The sequence below is a fragment of the Hevea brasiliensis genome, chromosome 8 (assembly GCF_030052815.1).
Source record: "Hevea brasiliensis isolate MT/VB/25A 57/8 chromosome 8, ASM3005281v1, whole genome shotgun sequence".
In the NCBI taxonomy this organism is placed as follows: domain Eukaryota; kingdom Viridiplantae; phylum Streptophyta; class Magnoliopsida; order Malpighiales; family Euphorbiaceae; genus Hevea; species Hevea brasiliensis.
In genome coordinates this window covers 34,812,136-34,837,480 of record NC_079500.1, presented here as the reverse complement: position 1 = coordinate 34,837,480, position 25,345 = coordinate 34,812,136, and positions in this window count along the sequence as shown.

Here is a 25,345-nt window from a genome sequence, read left to right as displayed (position 1 = left end):
ATGAACATAGGATTTTATCTCTATTTACATAGAGGAACAGATTCCATCTTGATTAACACCTACCTCCATATATAACTAGTAGGAGCCAACACATGCCCATATACCCATACATAGTACAAGTATGAAAGCAGTATCAAACTCAAACTACCTATATACAAGATAACTATACTATCTCAGGTCTAAAGATTATATGCACTGATATGATTTATGCCAAAACATTGACAAGAGTAAACTCCATGTGCTTGTCATAAGTGTCACTGGTTCGGCCTACTTATCATTTATAAGTGCCTATCATGTTTGTCATATGGCATAAGACTCACCATTCCATCTTATTTATATCTCATATAAATAACTTGGTAACAAACATGAATACAATCTTTCTGGATAAGTCATGTCCTTATTATGAAGTATTCTCGATTGTGAACCTATTTATGATACTTTGTGCTAGAAATATTGTCACTCATATTCTTAACAACTTAAGAATAATATTTCTAACAAAATATCAATGGACCTTTTCTATTACACATAAATATATTATGTAAACGGAAAAGTGGAAATGCCTTTTATTAATAAAAATATGTACAAGATACGTACTAAATGATATGCTCTAGGGCATACTACTAACAATCTCCCACTAGCACTAGAGCCATTCATTACAATATCTTAGACCTATCTTCTCAAGATGTCGATCTAACTGAGTCTGTGACATAGGCTTAGTGAATGGATCAGCTGGATTTTTAGCTGATGCTATTTTCTGCATGGCTATATCGTCTTGCGCAACTATATCTCTGATAATGTGGTAGTGCCTTTCTATGTGTTTGGATTTTGGGTGAGACCTTAGTTCCTTAGCCTGTATGACTGCTCCATTGTTGTCACAGTGTAATGGAACTGCTGACTCAATGGAAGGAACTACTGTAAGTTCTGTCACGAACTTTTTTATCTAAACAGCTTCCTTTGCAGCATCTGATGCAGCAATATACTCAGCCTCTGTAGTGGAATCTACAATCGTGCTCTGTTTGGAACTCTTCCAACTGACTGCACCTCCATTACAAATGAACACATATCCAGAGGTAGACTTTCTATCATCGATATCTGATTGGAAATCAGAATTAGTATAACCATCCAATTGCAAGTCTCCACCTCTATAAATCAAGAATAAATCCTTAGTTCTTCTCAAGTACTTAAGGATATTCTTGACAGCTATCCAGTGTTCCAAACCTGGATTGGATTGATACCTGCTAGTCAAACTAATAGCATATGCAATATCCGGCCTAGTACACAACATTGCATACATTAAACTTCCAATAGCCGAAGCATATGGAATCTTGGCCATCTTATCTCTTTCTTTAGGTGTCTTTGGAGACATCTCTTTAGAAATATGGATACCATGTCTCACTGGTAACAATCCTCTCTTGGAATCAAGCATGTTAAACCTCTTTAACACCTTTCCAAGTATAGACTTTGGGATAAACCAATTATTCTTTTCGCTCTATCTCTATAGATGCGAATCCCAAGAATATAGGTTGCCTCCCCTAAGTCTTTCATGGAGAATGTATTTGACAACCATACCTTTATAGTTGTCAACATACCTGTGTCATTAGCCATGTGTATATGTCATCCACATATAAGATAAGGAAAGTGATAGCATTGTCACTAACCTTCTTATATACACATGGCTCATCCTCATTTTTGATAAAACCAAAGGATTTAATGGCTTCATTAAAACGGATGTTCCAACTCCTCAAAGCTTGTTTCAACCCATAAATGGATCGCTTTTGCTTGCATACCTTGGAACCATCTTGGGATTCAAATCCCCTAGGTTGTTCCATGAAAATGTTTCTTTCAATGTATCCATTGAGAAAAGTTGTTTTGACATCTATCTACCAAATCTCATAATCATAGTATGCAGCTATTGCTAATAAAATCCTAATTGATTTAAGCATGGCAACAGGCGAGAAAGTCTCCTCATAGTCGATTCCTTGCCTTTGGCGAAACCTTTTCGCTACTAGCCTTGCCTTATAGGTCTCTACCTTTCCATCAGAACCAATTTTCTTCTTGAAAACCCATTTGTTCCCTATAGGTACAATACCTTCAGGTGGGTCAACAAGATCCCAAACTTTATTCTTATACATGGAATCAATCTCGGATTTCATAGCATCAATCCATTTTGAAGAGTCTATGTCTGATATAGCTTCTTCATAAGTAATTGGATCATCTCCATGATCTACTTCTTCATGAGTAGACAACTCTTGTTCTTCTTCATGAGGAAAACCATATCTCACTGGTGGGTGAGATACCCTGGTTGTTCTACGAGGAACAGCTGTAGATATTTCATCAATGGGTATAGGTTGACTAGATGGATCTATATCCATCTGATCTGTTGGTTGGTCAGAATTCTCCAATTCTAACTCTATTTGCCCTTCCTTTGCCTCCTTCTTGAACAAACTATTGTTCAAGAAATGTGGCATCTCTACTTATCACAACCTTTTGTGAAGTAGGCAAATAAAAATAATATCCAAAACTATCTTTTGGATATCCAACAAATCGACCTTTTTCTGATCTGGTCTTCAATTTATCAGTGTTCAGCTTTTTGATATAAGCTAGACAACCCCAAATCTTAACATGCTTAAGACTTGGTTTTTGATGGAATCCTATTCAGAATATACAAAGCTGATTCTAAAGCAAATCCCCAAAAGAAGATTGGCATATCAGCATAACTCATCATACTACGCACCATATCCAATAAGGTACGATTTCTCCTTTCAGATACACCATTCAGCTGTGGCGTTCCTGGAGGAGTCAGCTGGGAAACAATGCCATGCTCTCTCAAGTATTCATCAAATTCAGTACTCAAATGTTCACCTCCACGATCTGATCGAAGAGCTTTAATACTCTTTCCTGTTTGATTTTCTACTTCAGATTTAAATTCTTTCAACTTTTCAAAGGATTCATGTTTGTATTTCATCAAATACAAATACCCAAATCTTGATTTATCATCAGTAAAGGTAATAAAATAATGAAAGCCGCCTCTAGCCATTTCCTTAAATGGACCACATACATCACTATGTATTAGCTCCAAAATATTTTTAGCTCTTAGCCCTTGTCCAATAAAGGGTGATCTAGTCATTTTGCCCTGAAGGCAAGATTCACAAGTTGGAGTAGGCTCAAAGCCCAATGAGGATAAAATCCCCATTTTCTCCAATTTTGTAATCCTATCTTCTGCAACATGACATAACCTTAAGTGCCAAATATATTTTGAACTTGAGTTGGTTTTCACCATGGCATTGCATTCTTTTAGATTGCTATACTCTGGCCAGTGGAAACACTTTCTTACTGGCAATGGAAACACTTTCCTGTTGGCAGTGGAAACGCTTTCCTTTGCCTTTGACAGCTTTGGTCTTCCTTTTATGTTTAGCTATTTTCTTGGAAGGACCAGGAATCTGAGGTTTCTTTTTCTTATTGCCCTTTTTCTTGTTGGACTTTCCAGTAGAAGAAGATGCAATCAAAGCTACCTCTTTTCCTTTATTGCTCGGCATATTCTTTTGGGCAATAACCAGCATGTTGAGTAAACCAGCTAAGGTGCATTCCTGTTTAGTCATATGGAAATTTGTCACAAAATTCCCAAAAGACTCAGGAAGGGACTGAAGGATCAAATCCGTCTGTAATTGGAAATCCATGTTGAAGTCAAGATGTTCCAACTGCTCAATCAGCCTAATCATCTTATGGACATGATCCCCAACATTCTGTCCCTCAGACATCCTCATACGGAATAGCTGTCTAGATATCTCATACCTAGCATTCCTGCTATGCTCACCATACAACTCTTGTAGGTGAAGGAGGATCTCACTCACACTCTGCATGTTCTCATGTTGCTTCTGTAACTCAGTACTTATGGAAGCAAGCATGTAACACTTAGCTCTCATATCATGCTCCTTCCACTTGTCCAAAGTTTCATGTTCCTCTTGTGTGGCCTCTGGAGGTAAGGGATCAGGAACATTTGAATCTAGAACACATCCTATATGTTCAAGGTTCAGGACAAGTTTCAAATTTCTTAGCCAATCAGACAGATTAGGTCCTGTCAACCTATTGTGATTAAGTATGCTTGCAATGATATTGGATGGTGGTGGTTGTTTTATGCTCATATTTATCAGAAAATTAACTGCAGAATATAACCAGATTAATTAGTAAATGTATCATGAAATTAACCAAAATGATTATGGTCTTTTAATCAAATTGGTCCTCCCACTAACTTAGCGAATCCTACACTTCCAAAGTAGAAAACGGAAATCCTAGTTGGATGGATTTCTAGTGGGTAATTGAATTCTTATAATTCTATTGATCATCCTCAGGTACATCCATTATTGGAATTACAATAAACTATAAGTAAGCAACTCCTTGCCCATCACATCTCATGTGAGGTTCAATCCTTTATCTAGCCCCTAATGCTCAAAATCTCAGGTACATCCATTATTGACTTATCTTGCATTAGTTAAGTTGATCTCATTGAGCCAGTAATTATGCAAATAATTTTAATGTTCTCAGGTACATCCAATATTGGCCACTAAACCATTTACATATTTACAACATCTCATGCTTAACAATTATTCTTAAGAAAATCTCTTAAATTAATTGCATCTTATGTAACTATTTAAAATTTCTTAAAATAATTGCCCCAATGGAGGGCCTATGTTATAATTACTTTAATTATAGCATTTCCAACTTAATCATTTATTTGGAAGATTTTATGGTCATTCTAATTACTATTAAGGTCTCACTTTGCACATTATCCATTTAGCATGCATATATCATATAATTGCATACATTCCCATACATCTCATGCATTCATGGATAAGCAGTAAATATGGTATGATCATGGACTTTCTAAGGGATTTAATTCTGAGCCACCAAGAATTGAATCAGGGCATTCCTAGGTGCATTTCATTCATTCATTCATTTTACAAGAGTTGCTGAAGGAGTACATAGTCAACACTTGATCTTGAATTCCTCCCACTAGTCCCACCAATGCTCTTGACCTCCTTGAACTTCTTGCAATCCAATATTACATAGTAATCCTTGGCATACCAAGTCGAATTTACAAGAACTTAAATAAATGAAATTACAACCCAAAAATTATTACAAACTTAATAATACATGCCCAAAATAAATTAAAATAAATTAATTAATTTACAATCCCAAAGAAACATAAAAGAAATAAATCCAATCACATTGGTCTTTTATAGTCTATGATCATCCATCATGCATATCACTATTTAACAATTAAATAAAACATACATACTTAAATTAAATTGAATATCTCATATTCAACTTAAAAATCCAGATTTGAATATGATTCAAATAAATTTAAAAATTCAGATTTGAATCTCATTCAAACAAATTTAAAAATTCAGATCTGAATCACATTCAAACAACTTTAAAAATTTAGATTTGAATCACATTCAAACATTTTTTAAAAAATCAGATTTGAATCACATTCAAATATTTTTTAAAAAATCAGATCTGAATTTTATTCAATCAATTTTAAAAAAATCAGATTTAAATATGATTCAAACAACTTTAAAAAATTCAGATTTGAATTACATTCAAACAACTTTTAAAATTCAGATTTGAATCACATTCAAACAATTTTTAAAATTCTGATTTGAATCATAATTTAATTGTGTGATAAAAATTCTAATTAAACAATTTAATTAGACATAAAATAGATCTTAGATCATACAACAATTACACATTCACCATCCATTTACCTTTGCACACCATTGTGATGCATCAACCATGCGCACCATGGTGTTCATCATTTGTGCCACCACCTTGGCTTTGTAACCAGCAATAAACTTTTGATCTCATGATCAAACACACAATTAAATCATATAAACATCAATCTAAATGGCAAATATAGTGGCTCTGATACCAATTGAAGGAATGAAAGCGTGAAAAACACAAGTTTATACCATTGAATTCAAAACTTTTCACCTAGGGTCACATGCATCATGCAAGATTTCTTTTTATCTATTTGATTTCAATGATAAACAACATATTAAAACTCTTTTAATATGTTTTTGGATCTGCATTTGCCATTTAAGATTTTAAAATTATTCAGATTAATTTTAGAACCCTAGATTAAATCAAGAACGATTACACTAACCTCTTGATGCACTGCAGCGTGTCTGCGCCTTTGAGATTCATCTTCAGGACACCAGATGTTGTCCCTCTAGCTTGTCCACACCAAGAACACCTGTGGCAGCCCTTGAACATCTTCTAAAGCTTTTTCTATTAATTAGAAATTCAAGTTCTACCGTTTAAGAGATTAGAGATGTAAACAAGACATTTGAAACAATTTCTAGTGTTCTTAATTCAAGAGATTGATGGCTAATCTCTTTGAATTGATGAGAGATGAAGAAAAATAGATGAAAAGCCTCAAAGTGGCGTGACAAAGGAGAGGAGTGGCTGCTGGTTGCTTTTTTTTTCATAACAACACTTAAATAGCTAGGTTAACACATTAAACCCTTGCCACATGTCACCCTTTGATTAGCTCTAGGTTTAAGTGACCCAATCACATTGTGCTAAGTGTCAAACCTATATTTAATCTTGATTTTAATCATCTTACATGATTAAAAAACATTTGACAAGCTTATGTGTAATCCCATATGTCACCATCTCATGGTGCCACGTGTCACACTGTGAAATGACCAAAATGCCCCTGTGTCTTAATTTTGAGTTCTCAACCCAAAATAATTATTTCTCTTCTTCTAATTAATTTATATCAAATATAAATTAATTAATTAATCTCTATTAATTAATTTTTCATTAATTAAATTCATATTTAAACACTTTAAATATAAATTTAACTTATATTATACATCCAATAGATTTGGTTTTAAGTCATGCTAGGGACTTTGCAATTTAATTGCAAACCAAACCTAATTAATTAATTAATTAAACTCTTTAATTAATTAATTAAATCATATTTAAATAGGTGATAACTTGTGTATGTGTGTGACTTACTAGGCTCATCACTAATTGGCAATGAGACATGATATCAACTCTTAATATCATCAGAACTCTTTCTCACCATAAATGATTTCTCTAAATCATTTTATGAACCTCATAAACCATGGTTAACACCTAGCATAGCATGCCATGGCCACCCAATTAGTAATAAGGTTTACCTTAAATGAACCTATAATCATATGTTACCATGCACTAGAATCTCTCTGTTACAAAATCCCAACTCAAGCTGGAGTCATGGTTTATGTCAAACTCCATTTGCTATGAATATTATGTTCTCTTTTAATTCCAGTTCATGATTAAAAAGATTTTCTCATCAGAAACTCTTTTCTGAATAAATCTATCTGTCCTGGCTAGGAACTTGAAATATCAAGAACAATTAAATGAACATAGGATTTTATCTCTATTTACTTAGAGGAACAGATTCCATCTTGATCAACACCTACCTCCATATATAACTAACAGGAGCCAACACATGCCCATATACCCATACATAATACAAGTATGAAAGCAGTATCAAACTCAAACTACCTATATACAAGATAACTGTGCTATCTTAGGTCTAAAGATTATATGCACTGATATGATTTATGCCAAAACATTGACAAGAGTAAACTCCATGTGCTTGTCATAAGTGTCACTGGTTCGGCCTACTTATCATTTATAAGTGCCTATCATGTTTGTCATATGGCATGAGACTCACCATTCCATCTTATTTATATCTCATATAAATAACTTGATAACAAACATGAATACAATCTTTCTGGATAAGTCATGTCCTTATTATGAAGTATCCTCGATTGTGAAGCTATTTATGATACTTTGTGCTAGAAATATTGTCACTCATATTCTTAACAACTTAAGAATAATATTTCTAACAAAATATCAATGGACCTTTTCTATTACACATAAATATATTATGTAAATGGAAAAGTGGAAATGCCTTTTATTAATAAAAATATGTACAAGATACATACTAAATGATATGCTCTAGGGCATATTACTAACAGTCTTACAGAGGGGTAAGGTGTGACAATCCGTCCACTGAAATTTCACATCTTTTCTAAGCAGCTTGGTCAATGGACATGCCAACATGGAGAATCCCTTCACAAATCTACGGTAGAATCCAGCTAAACCCAGAAAATTATGAATCTCTGTGATATTTCTTGTCACACCCTACCCCTCTGTAAGGCATGACATGATCCCGTAGTATACCTAATGAATTACCAACTTCGTCTACTGATAACCTATTAAATACACTACAAGGAATTTTAAAACTTTTCTTACTTTTTTTTACAGTGGTGAGCACTATTTACAGGTGTTAAAATGTCACGACCCAACCTATGGGCCGGACCGGCACTAGGACCTGGGCCAGCCTAAAGCCCCCGAGGCCCGTAGTAAGCCTAACTGTTCATTAACCCAACTCTAAGGCCCATTTGGGCCCAATATCAAGAAAACAAACGGACAGAGTCCGGCCATAAAATGGACTTTCCAACGCGGAGTTTTCGACTCACCCGACCTGTAGACATGATAAATACTTAATTGGGGAGCTCAGCTCACCCTCCACATACTCATATCCTCATAAAATAAATGGGAGCTCAGCTCCCTCATCCAATCCATCAAACATGCATATCATTATACGTTTATAGGTCCAACATGATAATAATATTATAGACCATAATCAAATAAATACTTCTAACACATGCGGAAATTCTAGGAGTAAATAAAATTACACAAATATTGATAAACAACCTGCGAAGGAGAAAAGCAGGTTAACCAAAATAAAATCCTCCTGTAGCCTGAAAAAATATTGAACAGGAGTGAGCGTCGACTCGAGAGAGTAAAATATCAATTTTAACCATAATCTCTATAACTATCTAAAACTAATGCACCCTGTAGAGTGAAATGCAACATCCACATCATTTTCACATCATAACATCAAAAAGGTAATTTGGAGCACTCACGCACCCTGTAGCATCAATCATAACATATGGGAGCTGATCCTATCTGACTCTCTTAAATCCAACCCGTGCCAAGAAGAACTCAAGCCGGACTTTCGCTTAATAAGCCAAATCGAGGGTCCCACAAGAACTCAAGCCGTGACTACCCCTCGAAGGATCGGGTCCCAGCGAAGAACTCAAGCCGTGACTACCCGTCCTATCCATAGTCCACACCACATCACACGCACGCCAACGCACGCACACTGCTCCAAATTACCACAACAACATCATGGCACTTTAACATTTATCAATGCATCATAAATCGTGCCTAGAGTTTAACTACATAAATATATGCATATAAGTGATGCATGGACATGTTGAACATATAATAATATCGAAATTACAATTAAAATTAATATTTTACTCACAGACTTGACGGTGGTCACTGAGGCGCGGAGGAAGAAGGTCGTCCCACCACGACAATTTTATTACAATCATTTAATAAATTTGACTCAATACAAACAAAGAAAAAGACCAAATACGTCCTAAGTCGTGCCGAAAATCCGACAGAATCTCCCCTATACCTAGGACCTACCCAACCTGCAAAAGGGTTCAAAACACACTTCTATACTCACAATCCATATATCCACAGTTCAATCATATCACACAGCCCCTCTTGGGCCCATCAAATCAGTCATCCATCACAATACGCAAAATTTCAATTTAGTCATTATTATTGATCATTTTTGCAAAAACTGCCCAAACAAGCTCTAAAAATTATAAAACTTTGCCCCGCGGTCCTTAGCAATATTACTAAGCTATTGCAAAAAGAATCGTAATTTTCTAAGCTACCACGAATATTTTATGGATTTTTAATCCTATTTAAGCACTAGAAAATTACGAAAAAACAAGGTTCGGGTTTACCTTTGCCGATTCCGACTTCGGGAACGCGCTCGAAAAAACACTGCGAAGTTCCGTGGGACCCACCGAAAAACGGTGTCGGAAAAATTCGAAATTTATGTCGTTGCGAAGCTCTCGTCGAGTGGAGCGTGCTGGTAGCCTCGGTTTTCTCGTGGGATTCACGGTTTTCGAGAAATCTAGCCCAAAAGTCGAAATGGGCTAAAATCTTTCCGAGCAAAAATCGGACAAACCGCTCGATGGATTTCTGCGTTCTTGGTGTCTATGGAAAGCTCTCGCCGAGTAGATGATTTTAGACACAAGACCCGGTCCAATTGGTGGCCGGATCGGCCGGATTTGGCCGGGGAAGCTGAATCGACGCGCGCAAGGGGCGTTACAGACGCTTTTTCGCCGTTAGCGCGCTACCGGCCGGGAGGGTCGGCGCGCGCCTACCGGGGTCAAGGTGGTCGGGCTACCGGGGGTGGGGAGGAGAGAGAAAACGCGAGGAAGAGAGAAGGAGGAAGGAACGCGCGCGGGAGGAAGAAAAAGAGAAGAAGACCGGTCCGATTCGATCGGTCCGATCCGGTCCGGTTCAATTCGGCCGGTTCGATTCGAAATACAAAATTTTTGAATTTTTATTCTGCCTCGGGACCAAAAACGAGGTCCAAAAATTCCGAAAAAATTCCAGAAAACTCAGAAAAATACGTAGACTCCAAATATATTTTTAGTTTTGCCACGTAGTCTTTAAATTAATTTTTAAAAATCATCAAAGTTTATATTTTCGGAAAATCGAACCCGATTTTAAAAATCTGAAAAATCTCAAAAAAATTCCTAAAATTTAAATAAAATTAAATACCAAAAATGCTCATAAATTTAATATTTTTGGGGTGTTACATAAAATTTTATCTTTTTGAACTGAAGTGAAACAGTTAACACATTTGAAGAATTAACAATTTCTGTAAAATTTTGGCGGAGTGCCATCTGTATTTTGAGTAAAACAGTCCTTCAAAAACCTTTAAAAAGCTTTTCAAATATATATTTCTCAATCTCAAACTCCAACAGTTAATCAACACAATATGTTTCTCAACTCAAATCCACAAAAATTTTTAAATATTTCCAAAGGCTGAGATAAAAGAAATATAGTACAAATTTTACAAGTCCAAAATAATTTACAATTTATTTTACAACTTCAATGTACAATTTTAATTTACAACAGCTCAAAACCAAGAATATTATATATATACAGTGAACATACATTACAATACAAAATGCAAAATATGGTATACTCAATATACCCGATGATCTCTTACTGAAGCACTAGCAGCCTAGTTCATCGCCTGTCACTGGTCATTTACCTGCGACAAAGAATGAAAGCTATCGCTGAGTAAAATTTACTCAGTGGTGCACAATAACAATTTGAAATGCGATACATAAATCTTTTATTGACAATTCACAAATCAAATAGCTCACAATTCCATTTCACAATTTACAAAGTTCATATAACACAAATTTGATCAAATAACTGAATAATACAGTTTTGCCAATCAATAATACCATTTGATCAAATAACTGAATAATACAGTTTTGCCAATCAATAACGCAATTTTATCAAATAACTGAATAATACATTTTTGATAATCAATAACACCATTTGATCAAATAACTGAATAATACAGTTTTGCAAATCAATAACACAATTCGATCAAATAACTGAAGAATACAGTGTTGCCAATCTATAACACAATTTAAATGCTGCACAATTACATTTCACAATTTATCAAAGCTCATTATAGAAATATTTTGGGTCAAATAATTTAATAAACACAGTGTTGCCAATTCATACACAACTTAAGCCATGACACAAAATTTCCGATCAATGCCGTGTTGTACACCACGACAAAGCAATCTACAACCCCACTAATCGAAATCAATGAGGGAGGTGGCTAGCTAGCTAATGAGTACTCATTCGATCTACAACCTCAACTAGTAAACCAGAGAGGGAGGAAAATAATCACACTCACCCCAGACTGATAAGTCAAAGAGGGAGGAATATAATCACACTAACCCCATAAATGGAGGAGGAATATAGTAACAGTGTCGTGCCAAGTGTGAATCAAAACAATTCCAAATCACAATATTTAAATATTTCATACAAACCACAAATCATATTTTATCTCAAAATTTCCATTTGCAAAGTAGGCAACACAATAATTTCCAAATAAGATTCTCAATGCCAAAACAAACAAAAATTATTCATAACTCATTTCTCCAAATAAATTTTCTAGTAAAAGCAGTGAATATAAAAAGTATTGTGCACAGAAATAATTTAAAACTATAATGTTCAAATAAATTTTTAAGTAGAAAATAAGAAATCAAAATTATTGTGCACAAACACAATTTAAAACAATAACATACAATTAATCATAATTTATTTCAATTAAAAAATTCAAAAGAAATAACTATTGTGCACAAACACAATTTAAAGCAATAATATAAAAATAATCATAATTTATTTTTCAATAATCATAATTTATTTCAATTGAAAAATTCAAAAGAAATAATTATTATGCACAAACTTCTGATAACTGTCTCTTGCCTCTAACTTAGTGTTTTCTTCCCTTTCCCTGAGTCTTTGCTAACTGAAACACACAATTTGAGGTGTTTCAGTACTCATTTAAAATGTCTGTAAGAATAAGGTTCAATAATTAATTTATCGAATTCTATTATTTCCTTAGTCAACCTAAGATGTCAACCCTCGATGCAGTCTAGGTGAATTAGGTTTCAATGTTACCAATATGTCACATTTTATAGCCTTTTAGTGTTGGTACATATTGCCCAATTCATTTCCATGTATAGTGCACTTCAGTGCAATTTTTCGGATTTTGGTATACTAATTTGACCTAACCGGATGACCTAGTTTCCTCGGTTTTCGAGTTTCGGTCAAAACTACAAACTGGTAGATCTATGTCTTATGGCATGCAGGGCAAAATTTCAGGTCATTCTGAGTTTACTAGACCAAGTTATGGTCATTTTACTATTGCTGGTCAGAATGTACCAAAATTGATCACTTTAAGTCATTTTAAGTCAATTTTGGTTCGGCCAGTTTTTGGACCCGAAATTGTGCAAGCTATTTGACTTACTTATGTTCATTTCTGGGCTTTGGTGTCTTCATAAGACTTGTAGATATATGTCTCAACTATTCATGGTAAAACTTTCAGGACAATTGGACCTGTTTTGAGTGAGTTATGGCCAAAACACTAACTGCTGCTCAAATGGTCAATTTTCAGGCCTTAAATGCACTAATCCGGATTTGGTCATTTTTCAAGTTACCTTCCAAGCAGAATTTTGGTAACCTTCCTTCATGAAAGTTGGCACATTTTGTGCCTAGTTTCACCTCCGATTGGTCTCATACCAATTGGAGCCACACACTTAAGGTTCTAAGCCCAAAACATAAACTACCCTATTGCATTTTGTTCATTACTCATCAAAGGACACTTGTAACACTTACGAAGTTACACATTCATGCCAATTCTGGTTTGTACCATAACCTAAACACATTTCACAACATATTTTTGGTCACTTTGGCAGCTTATAACCACACTCAATATGCACCTTATAGTACAGAATTTTTCAAGTTCAAATTACAAACAATTCAATCACCTAACCTAGCTCATTTACATGTCCAACCTCACACCATCATACATATACACAAGCTGCCATAGCAAGTACCACAATTCAACATTAATATTCCATAAACCAAACCATGAAATAACATTTTTATGGTTCATCATTCAAGCTGCCGATTCATACATCACTCTCCATTAATTTCCAAGCTTCCAAATACAAGTACAAATTCACATATACTTAGTACACATCACCCAAATTAATTCCTACACACATAAACACTTAATCAACCCTTTAATCTATCATTTACAAGCAAGAATAAATTGCCCTTAAGGAGTTTCCATGGCTGCCAAAAATATACATCTCCCTTTAAACATCAAACCTCAAAAATCTCTCCACAATTCAAGTACCCATAACATCCTCACAAACTTTAACGAAGCAATAATCAAAAACACAGACTTACCACTTTGGAAACTCTTCAAAACCTCTCCAAAACTTGGTCTTCTTGTTGCCTATCTACTGCCCAAGGTGTATGGACAACTTTTAGTGAAGGAAAGTGGCTTGGATCAAGCTTGCATGAAGCTTCAACTCATGCGGCCATGGAGGAATTTCATTCTTGGTTTCGGCTGCCCTTTGGGAAGGTTGAAGAAGATGAAAATATTCTGCCCAAATGAAGCTTTAGTGTCCACTTAAGTGAGTTAGTGGAGTACTATGTGAAGGTTAATTGTTTTTTTATTCTAAAGTTTCATTTTCTCACATTTAACTCCCAATTTTTGCTATTTACATTAGGTACCACCAATTTAATTTTTCATGACATTTTCCAAGTGTAATATCATGTATTTTTAATGGACATTTAGGTCAGAAGAAAACTCGGGATGTCAAATGACCACAATGCCCCTGTTCGGGTTGCATCCCCGATTTTTCGGTAACACCGAGTTTTATCGTTTTCTCGATTTCTCACTTTTCTTTGTACTAATTAATTAATTTTTGTTTGATATTTCTAATGATATTTATACTTCACTAGACATTTATTTAAGTCATAAAAATATTTTCCAGGGTTCTCCGCGGTCCAGGGCTAGTCAACGGTCCACGCCGCGACTTCCCGGTGCGGTCACCCATCGCTAAGGTTCTTGGCTCACTTAACTTGATTACATTTCATTGCTATTATTTTTCCTTTGTTTTTCTTGTATTTTCTTTTCTTGTATTTCATTATTTTATGTCTCCTCATCAATATTTAAGTGTAGTTCTAGACACTCTAGCTATCCGGACAGACACTAGTCACCGAAGCAGTAGAACGCACTACCGAACATAGGGGTGTTACAATTCCCCCCCCCCCCCTTTAAATAAATTTCGTCCGCTAAATTTTACCCAATAGCCATCTTACAATAGTCATACATTTATTTTCTCCTTTCTATATGATCGTATAATCTTCTTTCCCTCGAATTTATATAAGACTTTTAATAATCTAATACAACATTTAATTTGTTTGTATAACACCAATCTTCTCTTGCTATTGTGCTGTCTAATATTTCGGTTCATGTTCCTTCTTGAATGACCCTTGAGGTCATGTTAGAATGATTTATCTAGTCATTGGTCCTCTGACCATTCTAGTCAATAGTCTTCCTCACATTCGTAACATTTCTTTATTATATCTGAACCAACTGTTTAAATTTTTACTTCCACAATTCTTTTTATCTATTAATATTTTATAACTTACTTCCTTTTGTACTAAACTATAACCTTTCAATTTTCTAACTTTTGAGTTTTAAATCCCGAAGTAGGATTTTCAAACTTATTTCTAACAATTAAATTCTGTCCTGGCATAACTATACCAAAACAGATGCTGTTGGCAACTATTCTCATCTTGGTATACTATCGAGTAGTACGTAGCTCTACAAAATAATCTCAAGTCAGTACTGTAATCTGCAGCTTACAGTATAAACATCAAGAACATTGCATAGTTACTACGATACATCCCAATAGATCAATTTTTTCTATATTTTATCCTTTTCGAATTCACTAATATCCGAAACTTATTCTGATTACAATATCCACTGACAATTACTAACTGTAACATCCTTGCCTTCATCTAGAGCAATTCTATTACAGTAACTTACTTTTACATCCTCTTGCCTTACATTAAGTAGGCTTGCCGTTTAGCTTTATAATTTATGGTGTGTTAGAAAATACTTTTCGTTGATAAACTCTTTCAAAACCTATTTCACTTATTATCACAATCCTTATCTTAAAGGACTAATCACTAATGCATCAAAATTTATTCCCCTGTAAAGGAATAATAACAGAACATATAGTTCTAACACTAACATAAAAGTATGCAGATTCTAGGTCAAACAATACATAAACGAAGAGTGTCATCCTTCTTCTTAACAAACAATACTGGTGCTCCCCATGGTGACACACTAGGGTGGATGAAGCCCTTTTCAAGTAGTTCTTGCAACTGTACCTTCAACTCCTTCAACTCTACTAATGCCATTCTGTATGGTGTTATGGAGATTGGATCCACACCAAGCATAACATTAATTTCAAACTGCACTTCTCTTTCCAGAGGTAATCCTGGCAATTCATCAGGAAACACATCTGGAAAGTCATATACTGTAGGGATGTCCCTCAATGCTGGACTCCCCACTTGGGTGTCTACCACATGTGCCAAGTATGCTTCATACCCCTTTCTGATCATCTTTATGGCTAGTGCAGTCAAAATGAAGTTTGATGGCAATAGCTGCCTCTCCCCATGTATTACCTCTCCCCATGTATTACCACATCACTGTACTGAGGAAGACCAAAAGTGACTATCTTCAATCTACAGTCAATCATGGCGTGATGCTTGGCTAACCAATCCATGCCCCAGATGATATCATAATCTCTGAAGGGCATTTCAATGAGATCAGATAGAAAAGTGTGTCCTCACCAAAGGACAATCCCTATACATTCTATTAACCCTGACCTCTTGTCCTAACGGACTTGTTACTAACACCTCAAAGTCCATTTTTGTACATGGAACAGTAATGCAATCAATGATGCTAGCACTCACATAAGAATGGGTAGAACCCGAATCAAATAACACAAACACATCTTGATTAAAAGTTAAGAAGGTACCAGCCACAACATCAGATGTCTCGACTTCTTCTCTCTGTCTCTTTGCATAGACTCTGACTGGAGCACTTTCTTGCTTTGATTGTTTCACTGTGCCTTGGCTGCCTGCTAGTTACCTCTACCCCTGCCTCTACCTCTGCTGGGTGGTTGTGAACCTCTGGTGACAGGGCTCTGAACTAACCCTTCAGCAGTAGTAGGAGGTGGTCCAACTCTACGGGCACTGGTGCAGTCCTTGGCAAAGTGTCCTATGCCTCCACAGTTATAATAGGCTCCTATGGCCTTGTAGCATACCCCACCATGATTTTTACCACAAGTTTCACATTGGCAGGGAGGGTAGGAACTTCTGGTTGTTCAACGACTGGACCTTGGTGGTCTCTGCCTTGATGATCCACGTCTGTTATATCCCTGAGCTCAGGGCTCCTCAAATTCTTTTTTCTTCCTCAAATTACTGCTTGAGCTCTGACCCATAGGTTTCTCCCTCTTCTCTATTTCATGTTGCCCTTGTGGGGGTTGGGTCTATACTTGGGCTTGGGCTGACAGATTATCAGCCATTTATTGAAACAAAGTGGCCATTTGTTGAGCCATTTGTGCAGTAATTTGTACCGGTAAAACTGGTACAGTCGGGCCTTCGACACTTTGTGGAGCTGGGGCCTCAACTTGTACCTCAGCCTCTATCGATTGATCGACTGAACGATCACCCTCTTCCATAGTCAATTCGAGGATCTAAGACCTCCTAAACAAATAACACATGGAGATTTCCTCTCGTTAGTGCATATTCAAAACCTCTCCAAAACTTGGTCTTCTTGTTGCCTATCTACTGCCCAAGGTGTATGGACAACTTTTAGTGAAGGAAAGTGGCTTGGATCAAGCTTGCATGAAGCTTCAACTCATGCGGCCATGGAGGAATTTCATTCTTGGTTTCGGCTGCCCTTTGGGAAGGTTGAAGAAGATGAAAAAATTCTGCCCAAATGAAGCTTTAGTGGTCTACTTAAGTGAGTTAGTGGAGCACTATGTCAAGGTTAATTGTTTTTTTATTCTAAAGTTTCATTTTCCCACATTTAACTCCCAATTTTTGCTATTTACATTAGGTACCACCAATTTAATTTTTCATGACATTTTCCAAGTGTAATATCATGTATTTTTAATGGACATTTAGGTCAGAAGACAACTCAGGGTGTCAAATGACCACAATGCCCCTATTTGGGTTGCATCCCTGATTTTTCGGTAACACCAAGTTTTGTCATTTTCTCGATTTCTCACTTTCTTTGTACTAATTAATTAATTTTTCTTTGATATTTCTAATGGTATTTATACTTCAATAGATATTTATTTAAGTCCTAAAAATATTTTCTAGGGTTCCCCGCAGTCCAGGGCTAGTCAATGGTCCACGCCGCGACTTCTCGGTGCGGTCACCCATCGCTAGGGTTCTTGGCTCGCTTAACTTGGTTACATTTCATTGCTATTATTTTTCCTTTGTTTTTCTTGTAATTTCTTTTCTTGTATTTCATTATTTTATGTCTCCTCATCAATATTTAAGTATAATTCTAGGCATTCTAACTGTCCGAACAGACACTGATCACCGGAGCAGTAGAACGCACTGCCGAACATAGAGGTGTTACATTTCTGGGTGGCCTCCAATTAAGGACAACTTCAATCTTACTTGGATCTACCTTGATGCCCTCTTCTGATACTACATGCCCCAAGAAAGATATTTCCTTCAGCCAAAATTCACATTTCGACAATTTAGCATATAGTTGTTTCTCCCTCAAAGTCTGTAGTACAATCCGCAGATGTCTATCATGCTCTTCTACATTCCTCGAATAGACCAATATATCATCTATGAATACCACAACAAACTGGTCGAGGTATGGTCTGAAGATAGTGTTCATCAGATCCATAAAAGCAGCTGGAGCATTAGTTAACCCGAATGGCATGACCAAGATGTCACACCCTACCCCTCTGTAAGGCATGACATGATCCCGTAGTATACCTGATGAATTACCAACTCCGTCTACTGATAACCCATTAAATACACTACAAGGGATTTTAAAAACTTTTCTTACTTCTTTTACAGTGGTGAGCACTATTTACAGGTGTTAAAGACTTTGGTGAACTGAAGTGAAACAACTAACTCATTTGATTTATTTGGAATATCTGTAAAAATTTTGGCAAGGTGCCATTTGTATTTTGGACAAAACAGTTCTTGTAAAACTCAGAAAAAGCACTTCAATTATTTTCCAAATCTCAACTCCAACATTCTTCTCAATACAACACATTTCTCAACTCAATTCCATAGAAATTTTTCAAAGTCTGAGATAAGGAAATATAATACAATCTTTATAAGTCAAATAACTCATAATAAATTTACAACTTCAAGGTAAAATTTGAATTTACAACTGCTCAAAACCAAAAACAAAATGTACATACGATGTCATACATTACAGTACAAAATGCAAAATATTGGTATACTCATTATACTGTAATCCCTCATCGGATGTATTAGCGACCTAGTCTGCTACTACGTCTGCTCTCTACTGCGATAAAGAATAAAGCTATCATTTGAGACAATGTCTCAGTGGTGCACAACATTAACCAAATACAATTTTAATTCACAATTCATAAATCATATCAATAGTGGATACTTAAAACCATAGTTAAATTCAAGACAATGAATGTCATAAGGAATTTAAACTCCAATTCACAAATTATCAAAATTCATAATAACACAATTTAGTCAAATAGTTTAAGAATACCGTATTGCCAATTCATGCACAATTTGATCAAATAACTGAATAATACCTTTTTGCAAATCAATAACACAATTCGATCAAATAACTAAATAATATCATTTTGCAAATCAATAACACAATTCAATCAAATAACTGAATAATATCGTTTTGCAAATCAATAACACAATTGATCAAATAACTGAATAATATCGTTTTGCAAATCAATAACACAATTCGATCAAATAATTGAATAATATCGTTTTGCAAATCAATAACACAATTCGATCAAATAATTGAACAATACGATGTTGCCAATCAATAACACAATTTAGGTCATGACACAAATTTTTCCATATATGCCGTGTTGTACACCACGACAAGACATACTCACCCCAATAATCGAAATCAATGAGGGAGGAAGCTAGCTATCTAATGAGTACTCATCCACACTCACCTCAGACTGATAAGTCAAAGAGGGAGGAACATAATCATACTCACCCCAGACTGATAAGTCAAAGAGGGAGGAATAATCACACTCACCCCATTAATGGAGGAGGAACATAGTATCAGTGTAATGCCAATTGTGAGTTAAAACAATTTCAAACATTTTATTCAAATGATCCGTAAGAATCCAATAAATTTCCAAACTTATAAATTCATTCACAAAATGGCAACACAATTCGTAATTCACTTCAATTTCCACAAAAACCATTTACAGTGCTTTTCAATCAATAAGTATCCATCAATATCATTCAAACAATTTTTCACAGTTTCAAACCATTCACAATGTTTTTCAATCAATAAGTGTCCATCAAACACATTTCCACAATTTAAAACAATAATATACAAATAGTCAATATTTATTTCAATTGAAAAATTCAAGAGAAATAGTTGTTGTGCACAAACCTCTGATATTTGTCTCCTGATCTTGACTCAGTATTTCTTTCCCTTTTGCTGAGTCCTTGCTAACTGAGAAACACAATTTGAAGTGTTTTAGTGCTAAATTAATTTGCCTCTAACGATAATGTTCGATAAACAATTCACTGAATACCTTTATTTGCTTAATCACCCAATATACCGACCCTCGATGTTTTCTAGGTAAATTAGGTTTTAGTGTCCTTTACATGTCACATTCGATAGGGTTTTAGGGTTGGTACGTGTTACCAAACTCAATTCTATGTATATTGCGTTTTCTTGCATTTCATTGCAAATTGCTGGATTTCGGGATACTAGTTTGACCTAGCCGGACGACCTAGTTCCCTCGATTTTCGGGTTTCGGTCAAAACTACAAACTTGTAGATCTATGTCTTATTGCACGCGGGGCAAAATTTTAGGTCAATCCGAGTTAAGTAGACCAAATTATGGTCATTATACTATTGCTGGTCAAATGGCATCAAATTAGGTCAATTTTAGGTCAATTTGGTCAACTTTGGTTCGGCAAGTATTTGGACCCGAACTTGTGCAAGCTTTTTGACTTGCTTCTGGTCATTTCTGGGTTTTGGTGTCTTCATAAGACTTGTAGGTATGGGTCTTAACTATTCATGGTTAAAATTTCAGGTCAATTTGACCTGGTTTGAGTGAGTTATGGCCTAAACACTCACTGCTGCCCAATTGGTCATTTTTCAGGTCCTAATTGCACCTAATCCGAATTGGTCATTTTCTTAGGTCACCTTGCAAGCAGAATTTTGGTATGTTTTCTCAATGAAAGTTGGCACATTTTGTGCCTAGTTCCACCTCCAATTGGTCTCATACCAATTGAGGTTACACATTTAAACTTATTGGTCTATTTGCACACTGCCCTCTATATGCCTTTCAAACCCCAATTCAAACACACATTTAACTTGCTCTACTTTAAATCCCCATACCTAATTCTGATTTTATACCATTCCATTTTCATTTATCACTTCTTACTATGGTCAATTTGGACAGAATACAAACATTCTCAATACATCAAATACAACCCTAAACCACAAAGTCCAAATTTAGCAATATATGTACATAAATACACCTAATCATTACATATAATTTCCACTACTAATTTACATACACATTCATCAATTCTTCTATGTCAACATTCTGCCAACACTTCCATCACTACATACAATTATTCAAGTGTCCCCAAGCTGCCGAAAACCTTCTTCAACACCACATTGCCCTACAATTCATCAATTCTCATCCAAGTGCCAAAATCACCATATAAACATGAAGTAATTCACTAGGTTGTTAAATCATCATGATCAACACCATTTCTCATCAAATATATGCTCACATATCTCATCAAATACATGACTCCATGGCTGTCCAAAATGAAAACAACAATAACTCTTCAAACTCAAAATTTTCCTTCACAAAACCAACACCCATAACATGCACACAAAACTTAACAAAGCTATCTTCAAAAACACTAACTTACCTTATGGTTGGAGCTTGCTAAACCTTGATTAAACTTCTCAAATTTAGTATCAAACTCTTCCTTGTGATGTGTAGACAAACTTTCATGAAGGGACCTAAGTAATTGAAGGTGAAATGGAAGGGTTAGATGAAGCTTTAAGGAAAGCGTTAATGGTGGACTTATCCTTTTCTCAATTCGGCAATGTTGGGAGAATTGGAGAAGATGAAGAATTCAGATGGCATTTTTGACTTACACCTACCCCATTACATGTTTAATTTATTCATTAGTGGACCACTCACCCATTTAACAATATAATAAGCTTAAATGTGTTATTTACACATTTTTCACTCCATTTTTGGCTATTTGTATTAGGTACCACTAAATTAATTTTTCATTTTATTTTCTAAGTGTAATATTATTTATTTTTAATGGACATTTAGGTCAAAAGACAATTCGGGGTGTCAAATGACCATAATGCCTGTTCGGATTGCATTCCGATTTTTGGTAACACCGTATTTTGTCTGTTTTCGATTTCTCACTTTTCTTTGTACTAATTATTTAATTTTTCTTTAATCTTTCTAATGAGATTTATACTTCAATAAGGGTCTATTTATGTCCCAAAAATGTTTTCAGGGTTCCCATGATCCAGGGCAGATCAACGTCCACGCCGTGACTTCGGTCTGATCACCCATCGCTAGGTTTCAGCTCACTTATTCGGTTACATTTCTTTGCTATGATTTTTCCTTTGTTTTTCTTGTATTTTCTTTTCTTGTATTTCATTATTTATGTCTCCTCTCTCATATCAAGGTGTGGTTCTAGGCATCCTAGCTGTCCAGGACAAAGACTGGTCACCGAGCAATGAACGCACTCACGAACTTAGGGGTGTTACAATTCTCCCCCTTAAATAAATTTCGTCCACGAAATTTTTACCCGATAACCATCTTACAATAGTCATACGTTTATTTCTCCTTTCTATATGATCGTAAGACTTTTAACAATCTAATACAATGTATAATTTGTGTGGATAACACCAATCTCCTCTAACTCGTATGGTGTCTAATATTTTGGTTCACGTTGCTCCTTGAATGACCCTGGAGGTCATGTTAGAATCATTCATCAGTCATTGGTCCTCGACCATTCTAGTCCATAGTCTTCCTCACATTTGTAATATTTCTTTGTTACACATGAATCAACTGTTCAATTCTCTACTTTCATAACTCTTTTTATCTGTCAATATTCTATAACTTACTTCCTTTTGTACTGAACTATAACCTTTCGATATTTTAACTTTTGAGTTTTAGATCCCTAAGTAGGATTTTCAAACTTATTTCTAACAATTAAATTCTGTCATGGCATAACTATACCAAAACAGATGTCGTTGGCAACTATTCTTGTCTAGGTGTACTATCGGGTAGTACGTAGCTCTACACAATAATCTCAAGTCGATCAGAATGTCTGCGACTTACGATTATAAACATCAAGAACATTGCATAGTTACTACGATACATCCCAATAGATCAAACTTTGTTATCTTTTATTCTTTTTGAATTCACTGATATTCGAATCTTATTCTGATTACAATATCCATTAGCAATTCCTAACCGTAACCTCCTTGCCCTTATCAAGAGCAATTCCATTGCTGTCTTACTTTTACGTCCTCTTGCCTTACATTAAGTAGGCTCACTAATTAGCTTTATAATTTATGGTGTGTTAGAAAATACTTTTCGCCGATAAACTCTTTCAAAACTAATTTCACTTATTATCACAATCCTTATCTTAAGGACTAATCACTAATGCATCAAAATTTATTCCCCTGTAAAGGAATAACAACAGAACATGTAGTTCTAACACTAACATAAAAGTATGCAAACTATAGGTCAAACAATACATATATATATCTTAGTTGCTAATTAAGAAAGTACCAGTAATAATGTCCAAAAGTCTAAACCTCTTCTCTCTGCCGTATAGCGTATACTCCAGCTGGAGCATCACCCTGTTTTGGCTGATTCACAGTACTCTGACTTCTAGGTGTACTACCCCTACCTCTACCTCTGCCTCTACTAACTGATGGTGAACTATTTGGGGTAGAAACTTGGGTTGATCCCTTTGGTGTAGTAAATGATCCAGAACGACCTGGATTTACACAATGCCTAGCAAAATGACCAGTCTCTCCACAGTTAAAACATGCTCCTACGGCTCTATAGCATACCCCACTATGTGGTTTACCACAAGTTTCACAAAGTCGATCTGACAGCGCATTTCTGGGTTTCTGTTGAGTTTGCTGATCGGATCGAGGTGGTTTCTGTCCAAAAGATCTATCTCTACCGGACTTCTTACTATCTCTGTCGTATCCCCCAAAGTTTTTCCTCTTTCCAGTAGGACCACTAGAACTCTGTTCTGCTGACTTTCCCTCTTTTTCTGTCTTCTCTGATTTCTTTTTCTCAAGAGCCGCTTCAGATTCAATTCTTTCTAATTCTAGCGCTTGAGAAATAAGTTCAGAGAAGTTGTTATGTTTGAATCCGACCACTTGTAATCTGATACTAGGCTTCAAGCCGGTTTCAAACCTCTTACATCTCTCCCTGCTGGTAGAAAGTAGACTTACTGCATAATGGCTTAGGCGGGAGAATTCCCTTTCATACTCAGCCACTGATCTGCCCCCCTGTTTCAGACTTAGGAATTCTTGCAACTTTTGGTCTACATAAGCATCGGGGACATATTTTTGCCTGAATTCCCTGAGGAAGTCATTCCATGTTAGCACTGCAGGTTCTATCAAAATGTGGGGAATGGTTTTCCACCAGTCATAAGTATCCCCCTGTAGCAAAGATACTGAGTATTCAAATCTAAGCTCCTGCATGCGGTCTGGTTTCTTGAATACCCTATCCATCCTCTCTAACCATTGTTCTGCCTCTAGAGGATCTACTGTCCCCTTGAACTCTGTAGCCCCATATTTCATCAATTTATCATACTGCCTTGCAGAAGACTGTGGTTGTACCACTGGTGTCTGTATTGGGACTTGAGTAGGCACATTACCAGCCATTTGTTGGGACATTGCAGCCATCTGCTGAGCGAATCGAAAGCTGAAATCTTGTAGAAATTTGGTCTTCTTTGAACCACTAACATTATGTCTGGTGGGGCATCCTTTGCACCTCGACCTCTATAGATTGATCGACTAAACGATCACCCTCTTCCATAGTCAATGCGAGGATTCTAGACCTCTGTACAATAATACAAGGAGATTTCCTCCGTTAGTGCATATTTATAATGTAATGTCTTGTATGTATCAAACAATGATATTGAGCGGTTGTATTGTGAAGAAAGAATATTCAAATAACATGTGAAAACAGAATTTAAAAACTTTGCTCGATACCACTAAAACATGTCACACCTACCCTCTGTAAGGCATGACATGATCCGTAGTATACCCGATGAATTACCAACTCCGTCTCGATAACCCATTAAATACACTACAAGGGATTTTAAAAACTTTTCTTACTTCTTTTACAGTGGTGAGTACTATTTACAGTGTTAAAGACTTTGGTGAATCAAGTGAAACAACTAACTCATTTGATTTATTTGGAATATCTGTAAAAATTTTGGCAAGGTGCCATTTGTATTTTGGACAA